At 35.2% G+C, this 5,814-nt stretch overlaps 1 long non-coding RNA gene across 1 annotated transcript; it reads left to right on the forward strand.

The window, feature by feature from the left end:
- The first annotated feature begins 3,734 nt into the window (after positions 1 to 3,734).
- LOC141712688 (uncharacterized) lies at positions 3,735 to 4,163 on the forward strand. The gene is made up of 3 exons (XR_012571645.1): positions 3,735 to 3,787; positions 3,874 to 3,920; positions 4,045 to 4,163. It is a non-coding gene; the product is annotated as an uncharacterized LOC141712688 (long non-coding RNA).
- The last annotated feature ends 1,651 nt before the right edge of the window (positions 4,164 to 5,814 follow it).

Consider the following 5,814-nt stretch of genomic DNA (forward strand, 5'->3'; position numbering starts at 1 on the left):
TATTATGAATACCAAAATTAAATTAGTGAGGAGACAAATCAAGAAATTAAAATACATATTAAGAGTCAGGTTTAGATGAATATATATATATACATAAATCAGTTGTTTGAGTATAGAAGAAGAGAAAACAATAAGTCATATGCCATGAAAGACTTGATTCTTATTTCAATTAACTGCAATACATAATTTAGAGAAAATCTATTGGAACTGACCCTATAAAATAGGACATGACTCCAACATCTCCTAAAAATACTTCGCCACTACTGCTTTTACTGAAACTCCTACAAAATCAACTACTAAATAGCTGACCATTTCTGCCAACTAATCAACTACACGTTAACCATTTTGAATACAAATAAACATGTTTAAGATTATAATTCCAACAATCCCCCTTTAAGCTCAAACATGTTTTTTTGGATTCTTGACTCCTAGAAAGCTCCTCATGCTCTTTGATTAAAGCCTTTGTCATAATATATGCTCGTTGCGCGTTGTTATTTACATGCTTCGGGATTACCTTGCCTCTTTCCACGTATTCTCTGATGAATTGGTACCGTACATCTATGTGCTGAAGGATTTCGAGGAATACAACGCAACGAAAACTACAATTAAAAACATGAAAACCCATAATTTTAAAAGCCACAGCAGAATCCATGTGAAAAATACATATTTAATTCATAGATCAGATCGTTTACCTTAATAATATTAATAAATTGGTTGATTAATGAAAATCTAAAGCTTATTCAATCACCACACATCCCGCTCTCGCGATCTACACTCTATCGGTATCCACACGAATACTTGAACTCAAGGATCGGATGTGTACTAGCACAAAATTGTCTCTTCTTACTCTCTCTTCATCTTGTCTCTTGGTGGCTAGGGTTTTTAGTAAAAGTATGTTAGATATGGAATGCAACACAGAGGGGGGTGAATGTGTTTCTTGAATTTTTAGCCTTTTTAAACTTGTTTGAATTTTAGGTGAACAAAGCAATTTAGATTTTGCAGAGATATTGTGTTTACAGAAATAAATCAACAAGTACAATATTTCAAAACTCATTTAATTTATATTAATTAAGTTGGTCTTGCTACAAATTATATGTTCTTAAGAAAATAAGAACTTAGCTTCTATCTTGAGAGAATACAAGAAAATCTGAATCTACTTATTACTTGTGAACTAAGGACCAGTGCATGCTTTATAGACTAGTAGCACGGGTGTACAAGACTTGCACTTAATATCTCTGAGATCTCTATATGAGAAATTGACTTTTCGATATCTCCAATTTTTCACATCTTCATTTGACTTGTCGATATCTCTAGTTCTCTACATGTAGAAATGACTTGTCGATATCTTCAGTTCTCTACATCTTCATTTGACTTGTCGATATCTCTGAGACTTCTCTATAAGCCATTTTGGACTTCTCGATAAGTCATTCTGGAATTCTATTTGAGTACTTCTCGATATAACTTGATATGTGACTTATCGATATCTTGACTTAGAACATTTTTCATAGAACAGTTTTATTCAACTCCAAGCTTCTACAGTTTTTTCTGAGTCATGATCATGGCTTGATCTTCTTCCAGAGTTTATTCCTTAGCTTGAATCTGTTCACGAAACAATTCTCCAGTCTAATCTTCTAACCTTTTTACAGACTCAAGAAATACAATACAGAATAAAAAATTGATTATCAAAAAACTAACTCTTAGGGTTTTCAATGTGACTTAGTCTTTTTATTATACATGCATGTCTTGCACAACAAAGTCTCATCTTAAAAATCAGCCACAAGAGATATTATATAGAGAGTATGAATAAAAATTATAACTCTTAACTAATCATAGTTTAATCCAGGTTTTCTTGATCAATGATTAGACTATCACATCCAATCCATATTTGAGCGCGGCCACGCATTTCATATTCTATGTTACACAAGAGGCCAATAATATCACTCCTAAAATTAGGAGGGTTAAAATTTTTATTTATCATTCATATTTCTCATACGATTCATAATATACCCGAAATACACTTTTATCATTACCCGGTCAAAGGTAACTTTTAATGTAATCAAAGTACATCAATTATCGTATAAAAATATAATGATTTCAAGTCTAAGGACCATTGTATCATTATCACAGTGAGAATTACTTATGATACAACAGACATGTAGAATCTCACATTGGGTCTGTCCAGCACTATGTACATTTACATATGCATGTGTTTTTTATTTTAGTATCACTATAATGTACTAATGATCAATGAGATTTGATCATCAGTCAACAAATGCATTATTATTGTCCCTGAATAATAATACTCGACTGGGAACCTTTAGGAATATTGATATTATTCTCATAATTTCATTTCTAAGTCATGTACTTAGAGATATAGTATTCATATCATATTCCAAGTACATTTATTAATCTAACATTCGTATCACGGTAAATTAAGACATAATAAATTATAAATGGAATAATCGATAGAACATAAATATTAATAATCCAAATATTTTAAACTAAAATATTATAGTGTTATCTCTAGGGCACAAACACTAACATGTGCTTTCTACATCCATGAAACATTGGGTTCTTTGCTAAATCTATCGCTGATCTGTAATCAATGCCCGACACCACTGGACCTACAAACTCAGAAGTGATTTGACTAAGGACATTACGAAGCCATATTGTTTGACACGCTGCTGTTATTGCATCCATAAACTTAGCTTCGCACGATGACAGTGCTACACACCGTTTGATCTGTGAGACCCATGTGATAACACTTTCATTTAAATAGAAAATCATCACGCTAGTACTCCACATGTCATTTAAATAACCATCCAAATTGATGTCCGAAAACCCATTCTGAACATTATTTCTATTATCTTCAGTTTACATCAAACCATAATACATTGTCCCCTTCACATATCTTATAATTTGTTTGAGTACTTTCAAATGAAGTTAAGTCCCCTTCCCCTGTTCATATCGATTAATTTAAGTCTTTGGATCCATAGGATAAGTTGTAAGATTACATTCCAGCATGCCTGCCTTCTCAAGAATCTTACGTGCATATCCTGATTGTTTCAAAACAATATGACCACCATTTTGCCTCACTTCAATACCTAATTATAGTAACTTAATTTTCCTAAGGCACTAACCTGGAATTTCTGATTCATCTTCTTCTTGAACCTGTCAACCATCATAACCTTCGAACCCGTAACCAATATGTCATATACGTATACAGCTATAATGAGGACCTTTTCTTGCTCCTTTCGAATATATATTGTTGGTTCATACGGATAACGAACAAATCCAATTTGTTCAAGATAAGTACTTAGTTTCTCGTACCAAGCACGAGGTGCTTAGCGTAAGCCCTAGAGTGCTTTCTTTAGTTTGTACACCAAATGCTCCTTTCCAGTCTTCTCAAATCCTTCAGGCTGCATAACATAAACATCTTACTTAATGTCCCCATTCAAAAGGCGATCTTCACGTCAAGATGATGAACTTCACATTTTTTCTTAGCTGACAAGGCCTATAACAATCTCACGGTCTCCAGACGAGTGACCGGTGTGTACACCTCAACATAATCAATACCTTGTTCTTGAACATACCTCTTTACCATAAGTCGTGCCTTGTACTTAGTTATTCTTCCTTCTGCATCTTTCTTAAGTTTGTAGGCCCATTTCAAGTCAATAATTTTCTGCCCGGGTGGAAATGTTGTCAATTTCTTGTCTCATGGATTGCTTCCAATTCATATATTTAGCTGCATGTTTGAAGTTTCCTGGTTCATCGATGTCCATGAGAAGTAATTCATCATTTACCTCTACTTCTTCTGATTTTTCATATATATATATATATATCTGATATTTTTTATTTTCTTTGGATCTGTAGAATCATCATAATCTTGTGGATTCAGTCTCATAGTAGTTGTTTGATGAGTAAGCATGGCTTCTTGAAAAATTCCCTCGTTATCCGCCACATCAAAACCTTCATTTTTGTTTTCATCTGTTTCACATACGTCAAAAATAACCAACTGTTCAGATTTTTCTTCTTTTGTTGCAGGTTTGTTCCAGGGCCAAGATTTTGTTTCTTCAAAGCTTACATCATGACTTACACAGACTCAATCATTCTTCGGATCATAGAGACGATAGCCTTTAGTACCTGGTTCTTTTCCAATGTTCACTACCCTTTTGCTGCGATCCTCCAGCTTTTGAACATGATTTTCAGGTGTTATCATGTATGCTAAGCAACCAAAGAAAAACGCATATAATTCAGGTTGGATTTTCTGTTGTACCACGCTTCATATGAAGTTTGTCGTGTGAGTGCTCGAGTAGGAACTCTATTGAGCATATACACCGAATCTCTTTTTCGGCTCCACCACGCTATTTTGTTGAGGCATATACGGTGTGGCGTAGTGGCGCTCTATTCCGGCTCCTCCGCAATACTCAAATTCATTTGAGGTGAACTCCCCTTATCGCTTCTGAAAATTTTAATTTTTTGAACTGTTTTCTTTTCAACTTGAGCACGGAATAATTTAAATGCCTTGAATGCTTCATCCTTAGTTTTGAGAAAGAACACCCACATAATGCGACTGTAGTCATCAACTAGTAGCAAATAATACACGTTGCCTGTTGCTTTCTCGTGAGAAACTGGACGACGAAGATCCCCACAAATCAGATCAAGACTTTATCAGGCTCATAATTCGATTTGCTTGGAAATTTCTTCCTTGTCTGCTTCGACATGAGACATTCGTTACACACATTTTTCTGCTGATTTATTCTTGGCATCCCAATCTCCATTCTTTCTTTAGACGTCAAATGCATGGCCTGGTAGTTCATGTGTCTGGGGCATGTATGCCATAAACCAGAGACCTCGTCGACTTCAGTCATCAAGCATTTTTGTTTGCCATTTTGTATAATTATCTTATACAGGCGCTTTTGTGAGCGTATAACCTTCATCAACAGCCTCTCTTACTCATCATAAATCCACAGATAATCTCCCTTAAGCACCACTATGTTTCCATTTTCTGACATTTGTACCAAGTTTATGATATTGTTACACAAACTTGGAATATAGTACACGTCAGTCAGCACCTTCACTTCTCCATTTTTGCACAGCATGGAGACTGTTCATTTTCCTTCTATCTTAACTGTTGAGCCATCTCCAAAATGAACCAAATCTGTTACATTCTCATCTAATGCTACAAAATTGTCTTTAAAACCAGTCATATGATTACTCGCACCATTGTCCAGATACCACATGTTGGTTTCACCTACCTGCCATTTTATCGTTCTTTGTGAGGAAGGATTGAATGGTCTTGCTCTCATATGTAAGAATCGCTAATTTTTCCTCCCATTCATACTTTGCCAGTAATAAAGGTGGTTCGTCATTATCCACCTGAGCATAGTGAACCTCTTGCTTAGCTTCTCTGTTCTTAGCTCTCCTGCAATTCGCTTTGCCCGTAAATGTTGTAGTTGTTACATTTAACATTACTTTTATCACGTCCCCTCGACTTTTGACACCCGATAAACCTTCTTTGTTCGTCCTTTTAATCCATTCTTCTTGAGTCAAAATCAACTTTCCTTCACTCTTCTCATGTTTGGCCCACTCTTTCTCAGTCAGCAATAGTCGACTCTCCTTCGATTCTGATTTCCTTTTCACCCGTTCTTCATGTGCCTTGAGAGACGCCACAACTTTCTCCATGGTCATGGTTTCTAGATCACCAAATTGCTCCATAGTAGATGTTATCTGCATAAATTTTGGTGGGACAGCTCGCAAGAGTTTCTTTACTGTATATGACTCACTTATTTCTTCACCTAGTGCTCTGATATT

This window comes from Apium graveolens, chromosome 3 (genome assembly GCF_009905375.1).
Source record: "Apium graveolens cultivar Ventura chromosome 3, ASM990537v1, whole genome shotgun sequence".
Taxonomy (NCBI): domain Eukaryota; kingdom Viridiplantae; phylum Streptophyta; class Magnoliopsida; order Apiales; family Apiaceae; genus Apium; species Apium graveolens.